The following is a 16,029-nucleotide window of genomic DNA, read 5'->3' as shown; positions in this document are numbered from 1 at the left end:
AGGAAGATTGCAGTCAAGATACAGCTTTAAGTTACAGTGGATAAAGGCAGTGGTGTGATTAGCAAGATTTAGCTTTACAGACCTTGCTGCTGGTGAGGGAAAACAAGTCAGACACCTTTCACCTAGAATAACCACCAGGCCATACTAACTTCAAGCCTGTATCATAGAGAGGACGCCTATATCCACATGTGCCTCCAAGTGCCATTAAATTGCCACACAACCATACACCATACCTCCATATCTAGTGCCAGAAATTGCACTTTAAACTTAAAGGGCTTCTGTCACCCCCCAAAAGTCTTTTTTTTTTTTTAGGCTAATTAATTAATCAATTAAATCCTTATACTGCGATTTTTCAATATATAGTGCTCTTACCCTTTTCTGTTGGCTAGTTTCTTTAAAAACAGCACTTTTATAATATGTAAATTACCTCTCTACCAGCAAGTAGGGCGTCTACTTGGTTGTAGCCGCCGCATCCTCCTTTAAAAAAAAAGCCCCTCCTCCTGCTGATTGACAGGGCCAGCGAGCGCTCTCCTCCTCTGGATGGCCCTGTCTGCAATTCAAATCCCCCGCCTGCACCTCATTCGGCGCAGGCGCTCTGAGAGAAGGACGCTCGCTTCCTCAGCACACCCTCGGTGCGCCTGCGCCGATGACGTCTTCTATTTCGGGTGACGTCATCGGCGCAGGCGCGCTGAGGAAGCGAGCATCCTTCTCTCAGAGTGCCTGCGCCGAATAAGGCGCAGGCGGGGGATTTGAATTGCAGACAGGGCCAGCCGGAGGAGGAGAGCACTCGCTGGCCCTGTCAATCAGCAGGAGGAGGGGGCGTTTTTTTTAAAGGAGGATGCGGCGGCTACCAGCAAGTAATTTACATATTATAAAAGTGCAGTTTTTAAATAAACTAGCCAACAGAAAAGGGTAAGAGCACTATATATTGAAAAATCGCAGTATAAGGATTTTAATTAGCCTAAAAAAAAAATATGACTTTTGGGGGGTGACAGAAGCCCTTTAATACTGCTGGATGTGCCACAAGTTATATGTTGCACTATGTGAGACTTCTGGCCTGATTCTTCAGATCATCTTTCCATTGCACCGATTCCCAGGCCTCAGAGAGTACACCATGACACAACACCTCATTAGGGCCACTACTACTCCTATCCTCTACACCAACTCCTCGGGCTCACTAGACATACTCACCTATTACTCCAGAGCTGTTCTCTGTGGTGCTGTTTGTTTACAAACAGCAGTGGTGACATGCCTATATTTGGTGCATAAATGCTGCAGCCAATCACTGTCCTCAGCTGCAGACCACTGAGGAGAGTGATTGGCCGCTTTATGTTATTCATGTGTTTGGATCGCTCTTGTATACTTTACTGCCCAGCCACTGTCAGTTGCTGCCCTTTATACTAACCAAATGATGGATGGGTTAGCTCTGCCAATGTACTCAAACACTTAGAATTTATCCAATAGGACAGTCATGCGGAATGTTAATGGGCTGCTTTCCCCTCAGAAATTATCCATGGTACTCTGATGTAGTTCTAAGAAACCCATCTTACTGGTGGTGACTTTGCAACGCACGACATGCGTCTAGGGTCCTTTTAAGATGAGATAAATGTAATTTTTCCTGACGCCAGTTGCATTTCAGCAACGAGGGACTGTCCCCCTATGTAGAAGGTGATGGTGGAACCCAGGTGTAGGAATGCCAGAGTGGTATGAGGGTGGCCTAAGATGTCCCTCTAGGTGTGGCTGTGCACTTGTCATGATGCTCCTACCTGGCTATCCGGGAACCCCATGCGTTGCTGGACGAAACAGAGCAAATAGGGTTTATAGGTGGTGGAGAGGAGCGTCCAGACTTTGTATGAAGTTCAACTGCAGCTTTCCTTTGCATAAACGTTTCTTCAAACAGTTTACAGACTTGGTCTTGGTTTCTAGCAAGCTTTAGCATGAAAACGGCAGGCAAATTTCTCTGCCCTGCTATGCTGACAGGATTAAATAGGAACTTTTCCTTTCTGCTGGAGGCTGCAACTTCTCCCTTTGTCTGACTCTATGACAAAGCAGAGGGCAACTTCTTCCTTACTAATGAGACTTCTAGATGTGGCCTCTCTGTTCCAGCAGAACTGAAGGTGTTCTGGCTGGCGTAGGTAACATACGTCCAGGAGGGACGCAGCACTGCACACCTGCTTCCTTAGCAGGGGGTGAGCGAGAACTAACTGCTCCCCACCCTTCCTGCAGGACATGGGACTCGCCCACTCCTCCACAGGGGGGGTTAGAATGGACTGGAAGGTTCCATTCTATTCTACATACTGCTCTGCCATATTTTCTGCCACCTGCTGGTGAACCAGGCACATTACATTTGAACATAAACAGATGCATAACAGGAAATGCACAATATAATGGACCTAGAATAAACGTATAAAATAACATTGAGATTGCATACCCAGATAGAAGCAGGGCGTAAGTGTGGTAATGCCACTCGGGGCGTTACAACTTTCTCTATCCACAAATTCTGGATGGGAGAGGTCTTTGGATCTTCAGCAGTAAATCAAAAGGCTGGGATTCTTGTCCTTCTCCATAAAAAAAACCTGACATATACTTTGAAATCACACAAGATAATACTGGCAGGAGACTAACACATGCTGAACATACTGAACATACCTTCTGGAGACATTAACATATATAATCAGTGGCGTAGCTAGAAATTACTGGGCCCCACAGCAAATTTTTGAATAGGGCCCCACTTGCCCAGTAATTTTTTCGCAACCCCTTCCTATCATGCCGCCCCCCTAGTAAATATCGCTCTCTCAGACCAGGCCCGGCAGCTTATCCATCCTTTTTCTATACTGTCACTGTATATCATTTCATTGGGTAATACTGTTGAATGGGCCCTGACAAAATCTTTTAGTCCTCCTCCTCCTGGATGGGCCCTTTTTGGGTCAGGGCCCCAAAGCAGCCTCTTCCCCTGCTTCCCCTATAGCTACGCCCCTTTATATAATGTCTATGACCCGAATGCAGATAATAAATCATTTTTTCACTCCCTAGAGACTACAATGACACTAGATCCGACCTTCACTAAGCTAGTCGCTGGGGATTTGAACTCAGTGATGCTCCTGGAAGCAAAATAAGAGGGTACCACACATTGGGCAGCTAAACCCAGAGCCTCTGATCAAGCCTTAAAACCACTGATATTTGACCTTAGAGTTACTGATGTGTGACATCATCATCAAATAGCAGAGACTATACTTACTTCTCTGATGCACATAGGTCCTGGTCACGTATAGACCAAGTCCTTATTAGTGTTGGGCGCGAATATTCGAATCGCGAATATCGGCACTTTGAGAATTCGTGAATATTTTCGAATATTCTAGATTTTTTTTCATCTGTCCCTCCCTGCTTCTTGCTTGTGGGCCAATGAGAAGGCTGCAATGTCTTTGTCAGAGCTTAGCAACATCCCTAGCAACCAATAGGAAAGTTGCCTACCCCTTACTATATAAGAACCTCCCCAGCAGCCATTTTCTCCAGTTTTTTTTTTTTTAAGTTCTCAGAGAGACAGCAGTGTCATTGCTGTGCTCTGTGCTTTAAACTCATTAAATTAAATAGATAGTTAGATAGCGCTTATATACTATATATAAATATATATATATATATATGTTGGTAAGGCTGAAGGTCAGCCTGCATTTGTGGGAGGGGCTTGAGCCTTCTTAAACCCCCACCTACCTCATCACAGTGAGCGTTCCGGTTCTTGTGTGATCCACTGGTTAGTGTTGGTGTGTTCCCTGGTACCTACGGTCGCCTCTCGCTGAGTTCGTGTCTCCTGGTGGTAAGTATGGGGCTCTTTCGCAGGGCAAGAGCTGAGGAGGTCTGGCGCCCTCCCTCCACCTCATGCGGCCGGTGCGTTCCAGCGTGGAGCGCTCGGGCTTCCGGCCGGCCCTCCCCCCCCCCCTCCGCTCATCTCCCTGGGTTCCTGGTATACGGCATCAGGGGACATACCCGGCAGCCGGCCGACTCACCCGGGCCGGGGGGGGGGGGGTTAGGTGTGGGTGGCTCGCAGGTCTGGCCGGCATTCCTGTTCCCGGCACGGCGCACGGGGGCGTGCGTTCCAGGGTGGAACGCACGCACTTCCGGGGGCCGGTCCTCACCGCTCCGCTGGCTTCCGGCATTTGCTTGATCTACCGGCCCAACGGTGTCTCCCCGATCGTTGGGGGGGGGAGGGCCGGTTCAGCTTACCAAGCGGCGACGCCTCAGGTCCGGCGTGGCAGCCGGTGCACACGGGCGTGCGTTCCAGGCTGGAACGCACTCCTCTTCCGTCGCCCACAATGACGTCACCCTCCCCTTCCCCGTCGCCCTGGCTGCATGGTGAGCTTGCGTTCCACGCCGGGCGTGGGATCACGGGCGGCCGGGCCGGACGGGGAGGGGAGGGAGGAGGTGCCAAGAATCAATGATCAAGATTCCTTTGTCCATTAAATAAATGCATGCGCAAAAAAAAAAAAAAAAAAAAAAAAACAACCCCAAGGGGGGAATGACATTAAGGTACGTTTTGGGGTAAGCCCGCCATAGTCCGCAAAAAAAATAAAATAAAAAATGGGAAGTTAAATGGTTTCACAGACAAACCCGCCATATAGTAAAAAAAAAAAAAAAAAAAAATTTTTTTGCTGAAAACCCGCCATATAAAAAGAAATAATACAAAAAAAATAAATAAATAAATTAATTAATTTGCTTGAAACCCGCCATATAGTAAAAAATTTTTTTTTTTTTTTTTTTTTTTTTACATTTAATGGAAACCCGCCATATAGTAAAAAAAAAAAAAAAAAAAAGAGGAAAATTAGTTTATTGGAAAACCCGCCATATAGTAAAAAAAAAAAAAAAGGGAAATCAGATGTACGGAAAAACCCGCCATACAGGAAATGAATTAAAATAAATTATTTTAAATTCGGGGGTCCACGTGGGGACCGGTCTGGCTCCTTCCCACTTCGGCCATCGGGTCACATCCAAGGGGTCTTGGTTCCCTGGTTCGCCCAGGCCATCATGTTTGTCAGGTCACCAAGTCGTGGTCTGCCGGTTACAGTCGGGTGGCCGGTCACGGTTGGTGGCGCCCCCTCCTTCCCTGGTACGCCCAGGGCTCAGCTCACTCCTGGTACGCCCGGGTCTTCACGTTTCTTGTCTTACATACGGGTTCACGCACCTGTCCTTCGACTGCAGGTCTCCCTAGGCGGCCATTTTCGGCTTCTCCCCTGGGCATTCTTGCTGTCCGTAATCCGAAGTTCATGGCTTGCCACTGCCCTTCGCGGGCCGCTGCTACGCGCAGCCTCTATTTTCAGGGCTACGCGCCTTCTCTCCTGTCAAACCGCCTGGTTCGCCCAGGCGGCTCTCTTCGGTCAGGGGTCCAATCCGATGCGCTCGGATGGTCGCTTGGCCTTAGGGTGAGCCCCAGCCTGGCCAGTTCGCCTGGTTCCGCAGGTTGAGGGACACCCATGGCCTCTGCACTCTCAAATGTTTCGCCTGTTGCTTTATTTACAGGAGTTTTTGTTCCCAGTTCTCCGTTCCTTTTTCGGTCCTGTTCAGGTAAGTTCGTGCCAGCACCTCCTCGGTCCCAATCAAATCATAACCACGCGTTAATTACCTTCGTCTGTTCGGCTAGGCCAGGTTCGTCGGAACCGTCTTGCGAATTCCGTTACCGGTACGTGTCTCTCTGTCGTGCACCAATTTAATCTCCAAGTACGTCATCGCCTTCTCTTTTCCTTTTTTTTTTTTTTTTTTTTTTTTTCCTCTCTTTCTTTTTCTTTTCTCCCTTTACGTTGTCATGCCTTATATTTTTTAGCTGCTCTGCCATGTCTCGAGCCTCGGATATGGAGGACGGCCTTTCCATCTCCGGCTCGATCGCATCAAGCCAAGCGGGTCCCTCGTCCCTTCGGAGCTGGACCATCCCGAAGCTATTGGCCGAGTTAAACCGGAGGGGCATTCCACACCCGGCCACCGCTAGAAAGGCAGAGTTGTATAAACTGCTTATGACCAGCCCTAGCACCACGGCCGTACAACCGGAGGCGTCGGCCATCCAGTTGTCCCTGGTGCAGCTGCAGGCAACCCTGAATTCCCTGGTGGACTCGGTAGCGGACGTTCGGGCTAGAGTTTCGGAGCTTGAAGGCCGGCCACCCGTGGTACCCCCGGCTCCCCTTCCACTGATGACCCCATCTTCATCAGGCTGGCTGGCTACAGGTACGCCAAGACCCATTCCACAGGTGTCCCCCTCTCACTTCATCCCTGACAACCTTAAAAGAGACATCCTGGCGGGGAAAGATGTCAATTTGGCATCAATCCTCATTGCCGCTCAAGATGTGCCCGAAAACCGGGTCATCAACTGTGGTGATGTGTCGGTGGTCCTTCGGGCCAAGGATTCACGGCTCAACCGCAAGTTGTCCATCCCGGAATTTGTCCTAGCCTTCAGCCTCTTCAGGGACATCGTTTGCACCACGCAGCCAGAGAGAAGGGAGGAGCTGGACAGCTATTTGTACCTAGTCACTGACTTGGGGCACAAATACGGTGGGTCGGCCTTCTATGACTACCACCGTTCCTTTGCGGCTAAGGCGGCGGCAGCCCTGGCCCAGTTCCAGTATGTCACCAGCTGGTCCTTGATTGATACCGAGCTTTTCTGCCGTCACTTCGCTGGCCTCAGGGCTCCCAACTGTGCGACTTGTCAGTCGATTTTCCACTCCTCTGAATGGTGCCCCAATACCGCGCACCCGTCTCAGGACAGGCCCATCCCGGGGACCTCTGGATCATTTCCTGCCAACCCCTCCACAGACAAGCTCGGCAGACCCATTGTCTACCTGGGGAGGAGCCAGGTCTGCAATAACTTTAATTCAGGGGGGTGCTCTTATGCCAGCTGCCGATCGCTCCATGTCTGCTCCCTGTGCTTCAGGGCCCACCCACGGTCCGCCTGCCCAAAGAAGTCTTCCAAGGGTTCCTGACTAGCGGACATCAACGTGGACCTCTTGGCGGCGCTCCTTCGCGACCACCACGATCAGAACTTCGTGGCGTTCTTGTTGGCAGGCTTCCGCAAGGGGTTCCACACAGGGCTCATCGCTCTGCCACAGGTGCCCTGGGAGGGCAAGAATCTGCTGTCCGCCACCCTGGACCCACCGGCAACCAGCGAATTGCTCCAGTCGGAGGTATCCAAGGGATTCCTCATAGGCCCATTCCCATGCATTCCATTTTCCTCATGGCGCATTAACCCCATCGGCCTGGTAGCAAAGAAAAACACCAATAAAAAAAGATTGATTTATGATCTGTCCGCCCCCCATGTGTCCGGTGTTCCAAGCCTCAATTCTCTGATCCCCTCAGAAGAATTTTCCATGCGATATTCCTCGGTGGACGACGCCATCCAGGCAATCCTGTCGCATGGTAGGGGTGCTTGGCTGGCAAAAGTTGACATTGCAGATGCATTCAAACTCCTTCCCATACTGCCGCAGTTATGGCAGTTCTACGGTATTGAGTGGGCCGGCCAGTATTTTTTCGCCAACAGGCTCACGTTTGGATCCAAGAGTAGCCCGTGGTTATTCGACCAGCTGGCCAAGGCGCTACATTGGATCCTGATCCATCACGGGGGCCTCCGGTCGGTCATTCACTACCTCGACGATTTTCTTGTTGTCGAGGAGCCACAGAGCGGGTCCGGCATACTTTCCATCCTCCTCGAATTGTTTGCCAGTCTGGCTGTTCCGGTCGCGGAGGCTAAGACTGAGGGTCCGGCCACGAGGGTATCTTTCTTGGGCATCGTCCTGGATTCAGTTCTGTTGCAAGCCAGCCTACCAGAGGAGAAACTCGCTCAGTGTCGGGAGGTCATTTCCCATGCGGCAGCCACGGGATGCCTCACTAGAGTCGAGCTGCAGTCTCTTCTGGGGCGGCTCAACTTTGCCTCCAGGATTATGCCCCAGGGGAGAACCTTCGTGTCAGGGCTACTCCAGCTTCTTCCCTCGGCACCCGAACAGGACAGCGTCATCCGTTTGGACGGCCAGGCCATGGCGGACCTGGCTATGTGGAAGCTGTTCCTGTCCCGGTGGAACGGTGTCTCCTTTTTCGTGTCACCTTGGTCTTCCTCCTGCCCGACTATTTTTTCAGACGCAGCGGCATCTTGCGGCTACGCTGCCATTTGGGGTCCCCAGTGGCTAGCAGACCAGTGGCCCAGCGCCATCTTAGAGGAGGCTGAATCCATCCGCACCTCCTCTTTGTTGGAGTTATACCCCATTGTGGCAGCAGCTCAGGCTTGGGGCCACCTCTGGGCCAACTTGCCGGTGATGTTTGTGACAGATAACCAGGCCTTGGTCGACATATTGGCCAAGGGCAGGGCCAAGTCCCCCAAAATCATGGCGCTGTTGCGCCAGCTGGTTTGGCTGGCCCTGTCACATAACTTCCACGTGCATTGTAGCCACATCCCGGGGGAGAAAAATATAGCAGCCGACGCGCTGTCCAGGTTTAATTTCGAACTTTTCTTCCAGGTAATGCCGGAGGCCGAGCCACGCAGATTTCCCACCCCGCCCTTCAGTTCCCTGACAATGGACTAAGCGTACTCATCGCGTCAGCAAGGGACCTGGCGCAGCAGTCCCTTGCCCCCAACACGGCCAGGAACTACCTTTCAGGCCTAAGAACCTTCCAGGAGTTCTCACGCCTGCACCCGCAGGCTGGCCTGGAAGACATTCCCTACGTCATGGCCTTCATCGCCCATTGTCACCACCAGTTACACCTCTCCTACAACACCATTAAGTTGTACCTAGCGGGCGTGCAACACCACACCATGCTCCGCAATCCGGGGGGCGGGTCCATTCTTTCTGCACATGCGGTCAAGGCCACCTTGCGAGGGGTCCAGAAGGGCGGGCCCAATGCCCCGTCCCGCAGACAGGGCATCACGGGGGAAATGTTCCGGAAATTATCTTCAGCCCTGGATGGTGCTCCTTTTGGGCCCTTTCCCAGCTTGGTCATCAAAGCTGCCATGTACTTAGCATTTTATGGCTTCCTTAGGCCGGGCGAGTTCACGTGCGGTTCAGCGGGACAGTGCAGCCTGCACAGAGAGCAGCTGGTGAGGGGGATTGACCATTACGCGCTGAAGATAATTACCACCAAAACCAGTCAAACTGGCCCCCCGGTGGAGGTCCAGTTCTTTCCCACTAGCAATGAATGGTGTCCGATACGGGTATTTGACCGGCTCATCCTCGCCCTCCGGGAGGAGCCACCTCACAGCCCTCTGCTACCCCATCTGAAGGGAGCTCTCACCACGGCGCAGTTCATCGGCCACATCCGCACGGTGGCGGCTGGCTTGGGATTAGACTCAGGAACAATATCCGGTCATTCCTTCCGCATTGGTGCCGCCTCCGCGGCTTCCCGGCAGGGGGTCCCCGCCCATGTCATCCGGAAGATGGGGAGATGGCGTTCGTCTTGCTTCACCAGGTACATACCTAACCCGCAGGTGGAGATTTCGCTGGCTTTTCGGTCTTTGGTGTTATAAGGTAATAAAGTCTTACACCTTAACTATTGTTGTCATTTTTGCCCCCTTTTAGGCTACTCTCATACCCGGCTCCAGGCACACCCCAGCCGGTTAGGTTCCAGGCAGGCACTCTGCCCTAGTCTCGTATTTAGCCTCGACCACAAGTTGGTAAGGCTGAAGGTCAGCCTGCATTTGTGGGAGGGGCTTGAGCCTTCTTAAACCCCCACCTACCTCATCACAGTGGGCGTTCCGGTTCTTGTCCCACCCACCCATTCCCTTCATTTTAAGGGTCTCCCTTGGGGTAGCCCCCTTTTAGGCTACTCTCATACCCGGCTCCAGGCACACCCCAGCCGGTTAGGTTCCAGGCAGGCACTCTGCCCTAGTCTCGTATTTAGCCTCGACCACAAATATATATATATATATATATATATATATATATATATATATAAATTACAGATAGTTAGTGGGAGATAGTCAGTGTAGCTTATATCCTGATATAGTGTAGCTTATATCCTGATATAGTGTAGCTGATAGGTTCTGCTGTCCATACATACATGCTACAGACATAGTGCTGTGATGTCACAACAATTCTTAGTGCACGAATCAGTAATATGTAGTCAGACCTGCTAAAATGTGAAGTTTCATGTATTGCGCCAAAATATTCACATCATTAGTTCCGATTAGCGCAATCACGAATATATTGGAGCACTCTATCTGCATATTAAACAATTTTTAATGTTCTGCCGTACGAACCATTTTCTCCAGTCTCAGGAAACTTCTAGGAGCTTGGAAAATGTAGCAAATGTGACCCAGGCCTGTATTGTGCGCATTACACGAATATTACATTGTCATTTTTTTTCGCAATCAAGAAAATAATTGCGAATTCACGAATATATGACGAATGTATTTGACAAAATATTTGTGAAATATCGTGAATTCGAATATTGCCCCTGACGCTCATTACTAGTTCTTATGAGTCTCCTCTTGCTGTGCAGGGTCTCCCTGGTAGAGATAGAACAAATTATCATATCTGACCACACTGCCAATTAGTGTGCCTCTGGCTTTCATGTTAAAGGGCAAAGATTTCATCTGATGCTTCCCTACATTCCTGGCGTGTAATGAGACATTTTACAAGCAACTAAATGGATCAGGGCTACATTCGAGTCTACTAACTCGAGAACCCATCCCTGTATTAAGAGACAGCTGCACTCAGGATTTGACTAATAGCTCAGGGAGTCGGGGAGACTAACAGCAAATCTAGCAAGAGGTCTTGGACGCACACACCCTATCACCAGGCTCAGAGACCAAATGGAAAAAATACACTACAACCCCGCTCAGATCCTAGACATTTTCAGGAAATTCTACTCTAGTTTATATAGCGATGCTGACTATTTTGACATTTCAGCAGGTACCCTAGACCTTCTTTCTCCACCCACCCTCAGTAATGACCAGCTCGGACCGGTCAATGGGGATATTACATTGGAGGAACTCATAAGAGTGATCACACAATAAATAAAAAAATAACATGGCCCAGGATCCAGATGGATATAAAATACTAAGAACACACATTGCCCTGCCCCTCCTATCATATTTCAACTCTATTCTACACATCCAAAAAGTGCCATATACAGCAAATATTGTACATCAGAGTTCCACCCAAAACAGATAAGGATCCACTTCAACCTCAATCTTACCACTCAGTCTCACTAATCAAGACCTGTTGCTAACCCCTTGCCAAGGTTCCTTCCCAGACTCCTAGGTCTGGCACGGGTTGGGTTTGTAAGGGATAGGGCGGGGGTATCTAACGTTCGTCGAGTTCTCACCCGGAGGGTGCCTCTGGCGATAGTAAGAGCTATTTCTGGACAACATTGTAATTATGGGAAATTATAGACAATTTATCAGGACTATATACTCAAACCCCCAAGTTGCTAATTATTTTCCAGAACAACGGTCTTCTGTATTTCCACAGCAAATGGGAACTCGACAAGGGTGCCCCCTGTCACGTTTGCTCTTCAATTTAGCAATTGAACTGCTAGCATGTAATCTACAGAATGACACTCTTTCTGAGAGAATTAGGGTGGTAACCCATGCAAACCGCACTATTTGCAGACAGCTTGCTTTTATTCATGGCTAACCTGGCAGCTCACTTAGCCTCAGTATTTATGCACATGAAGCTCTTTGGGAAACTATTGGGATTTAAGATCAACCCCTCTAAATGTGAACTTCTTAGTTAGCTTAAATTTTGAGAGTCTGCAATCTCCTAAATGGGAGTCAAACTAGCCCCTTCTTTTATCAAGTATCTTGGAATCAAGATAGACAGGTCTGCCAAATTTTTATGTAACCTCAGTTACCGCTCACTTATCACTTAGATCGAAAGGGAGCTCAAATGTTGGTGCAGCACGCCAGACCTGCAGGGTATTAGCGACAGTGAGGTCACGGTATGGGCAATCGAGGGTAACTCACTTTTCTGAGGAGATCCCTGGGCAGGCATGCAACAGTGAAAGAGAGGCAGACACTAGTTCCTCTGGGGCACACTCTGTAGATAGGGACCAGGCCTGATGGTGTGTGAGGTGCCCTGGATGTTGTAGGTGTTTTGAGTGCCTTAGGTAAGGTCCCTTTAAGGATCGTGACGCCAGTGCCTGTAACGTGGCACACCGGTTTGTAGGAGGATTAATAGAGTACGCAGTTGGCAAACCAAATGTTGCTTTACTTTAGGAAACAGTCCAACTTTTTACAACCAGTTGCAGGGGTGTATAATGCAGTCCTTTACAGTACAAAATGCACAGCAGGTTTACTTCACAGCAGGTTTCAATCTTGCAAGATAGGCCTCGTTCACATCAGCGTTCAGTCCTCCGTTCGGCTTTCCGTTCTGACTTGCGTCCGTTTCAAAATTGAAACGGATTCATTCATAACGGAACGTAACGGACATATTTTGCTACATTTTTAAACGGATACCATCTAACGGATACGTTAATAAACGGATTAAAAATGTCAGTTAATGTCCGTTCAATCCGTTTAGTTACTCCGATAACGGATCCGTTTTTTTCCTTTTTTTTTTTTTTTCAGTTGTCCCTCCCCTATCTGCATGCTATATAAAAATTGTGCCATATTGTGACATCCAATTGCTGGAAGAGGAACAATGCTGCCTGCTCATGTCCTTTTTTCTGTGGACTATATGATATGGAAACTTCGAAAGATGCGAATGTCATCCATGAAAAGGAGACGGCGATATTGGGTGCATCCCATTACATCATGCCGAATGACACGAGGTGTATATTCGACCCTTTATCAAGAACTCCGAAAACACCCTGTCAAATTTGCAGAATATCTCCGTGTAAGTGTCGCAAGCTTTGATGACCTTTCCCAACGTTTACGTCGCCGATTGAGACGGAAGGATACGAAATTTCGTCGGAGTGTAACTCCAGAAGAACGACTCATGGTCACTCTGCGGTATGTATGGTACAACTTTCCATTATTGCTTCTACTGTGTTTCAGAGCCTTTTTGTTTTTATTATTATTGTGAGTATATGATTAATCTCAAGAGAAAAGTTTTTAAATATAGTAGTTACCTAAAATATGTAAATGCATCCAAATTTGATACCATTTTCCGTTCAACCGCTAGGTAATGTTGATCTGTTTGCTGTGAAGGATCTTGAATTAATGCTTGTGGGACAATCCAAAAAGTTGTTTTGCTGCAGTTTTTTTATTGTGAATAGTATTTGTGTAACAATTATGTTAAATTTTATTTTATTTTTTTGTAGGTTTCTGGCTAGTGGTGAAAGTTTTTCCAGTCTTCATTTTCAATTTCGACTAGGGAAATCTACAATATCTTACATTGTTAAAGATACCTGCCGGGCAATTTGGAATCTTCTGCGTGAAGAATTTCTTCCCCATCCTACTTGCCAACAGTGGATCAGCATAGCCGACAAGTTTTATGAGGTGACACAGTTTCCCAATTGTATTGGTGCAGTGGATGGGAAGCATGTGAGGCTCTTGAAGCCCCCACGTAGTGGATCCTCCTTTTTTAACTATAAAAAGTATTTTTCTGTGATCCTAATGGCAATTGTTGATGCAAATTACAAATTTGTGGCTGTTGATATTGGAGCTTTTGGACGAACAAATGACTCACGTGTTTTTAAAAATTCTAATATGGGAAAAAGGCTGTACTCCGGAAACTTTGGTATACCAGAGCCCAGGCCTTTACCAGGTACTACAAACCCTGCACTTCCATTTGTTCTAGTCGGAGATGAAGCTTTCCAAATGTGTGGAAATTTACTGAAGCCATATGCCAGCCGTGGTCTAGACTATCGCAAAAGAGTGTTCAATTACAGACTGACTCGAGCAAGAAGAATGGTCGAGTGTGCTTTTGGCATATTGACTGCAAAATGGCGAATATTCACTCGTCCAATACAATTGAAAACAGATACTGTGGATGATGTCATAAAAGCATGTGTTGTGTTGCACAATTATGTACTGACCAAAGAGCCTTTGCCTACGGAGCCACTGTCATTAAATCCACCAGGAGATAACATAGAAACTGGCCCAAGATCAACAGTTGCTGTGAGTCGCATGCGCGATCAATTTGCAGAATATTTAATTTCTTCAGCTGGATCTGTGCATTGGCAGGATGAACATATTTGAACAAATATTCTCTATTGTTTGTTACTGTTTGTTTATTAAATATGTACAGTTTAAAGTTGTAATTAGTTATGTACATAATAGTTTATTTTATTGTTTCTTCTTAATATATTGTTGTTTATTGTTGAGTCAACCATGATGTATCGGTCTACCTACATTTATTGCCTTGGATTCAGCAAAAGGTAAGCCTCTCCAAGCATCTCCATATCCCTTGTTTGTTGTTTTGAGTCTTGAAAGTATGAAAACCACTGACAAAGAATATTTGAAATTATAAAAGTATTTATTTAGATAAATACTTTTTTTTTTAAACATATTTTTATATTTTAATAATCATTTGCATAAGTTTACAAATAAACTTCCATAAAAGCACGTAGCTCAACACAATGGAACTAGAATTCACATAAGAAAAGGATAAGCTCTACCGTACATGTAGGAATAACAAAATGTCCATTGTGAAAAAGTTGTTCTATCTGTGACTGAAGTGTACACCATTCTCATGATTGCACATGCTATGTGATAGCATCATCATACCAAGTTCAGAATATTCACAATACAGTATGCACCGCGAGACATGTCTTCCTTGAGCGGGCAAGAAGTTATATGGTGACATGAATCATGCAAATGGAAGTGCACATTATCAGCTATTTCAATGCTGCTATGCACCAAACACAGGGCTACTGTGCATCATCAATATGATGTAAAAAGTGCTAGACTACAGCCATGTGGGTGGCACAACATGCAAAGAATCAGTGTAATCACTGATGGTGTGTCCTCCAGTACCCCTTTAAATTACATCAGCAGGTACAATTTTTTTTTGACAAACACCATGTCTCTGAGTGTGTTCAGTCTTGTGCATGAGACATTATATCAAAGAAAATAGTAATGACATATGCCATTTCTATTATTGTATTTGCATTGTTTTCAAGCAAGTGTACAATGGAGGATCACGATAGCGAGACAATAGCAATGGAACAACAGGTGGGAGACTGAAAAAGTCATCAGCTTTGTGCAGACCACGCAAGGTGGTGAATAAGTGACAGTAATATGGATTTGTGTACTGTGTCACTCACTCACAAGTGGTAAACAAGAACTATCATCATAATCATTGCAGTCCATTACCGTAAAAGAGTTGAACCAATCTGAGTCTAGTCATGGTAGCTAATCTCTGTGTCTCTGACCCATGTGCTGATGAATGGCATTTTTCTCCTTAATATAAGGAAAAAAGACTAGTTGGAAAACTAAGTCATCAGCACCTTGGGCAGGAGATAAAGAAATCATGAATAATAAGGCCAATTACTCTTTTTAGGGTCCAATCTGCTATGATTATCATGTTAGTTCTTGAAAATCTAAACGTCCGAACGAGGAAATCAAACCACCTGCCTATATTTAGCAGCTTGTATCGGCTTCTGAAAGCTGATAAGTGCACAATAATTACAGACATATCTGAAACATCCTTATTAATCTAATAATATAAAAGTATAAAACATATAAAATCTTTCAAGTTACACATCATTAAAGTGCAAAAATTGACACAGCGGTCAATATAAACCTTGTGAGGTACTTATTTATAAACTTCACCAAATTGACACAGTGGTCAATATAAACCTTGTGAGGTACTCATTTATAAACTTTAAAACATAATATATATTTTGTTAACTAGGGTGGTGGTTGAGTGAATGGAGCCTTTCCTGGGGCTGCAGTTGGGGACCCAGCATCTTCTGCACTTTGGTCTAGAAGTGATTGCATGAACGAATGTTGTGGTCTGACATATTCACCCTGTTGTTGATGTTGTGGGGTATGAAGGGAATATGAATCAGTATCAGATTGGTATGGAACAGATTTGTTTGAGAAAGGGGTAGTAAAAGTGTTTGGAGTGGGAAAAACGGAGGTGGAAACACCTTCGTTTATGGAGATTTTATTTGGAGTTG

The sequence above is a fragment of the Bufo gargarizans genome, chromosome 3 (genome assembly GCF_014858855.1).
Source record: "Bufo gargarizans isolate SCDJY-AF-19 chromosome 3, ASM1485885v1, whole genome shotgun sequence".
NCBI lineage: Eukaryota > Metazoa > Chordata > Amphibia > Anura > Bufonidae > Bufo > Bufo gargarizans.
This window is presented reverse-complemented; position numbering follows the sequence as displayed.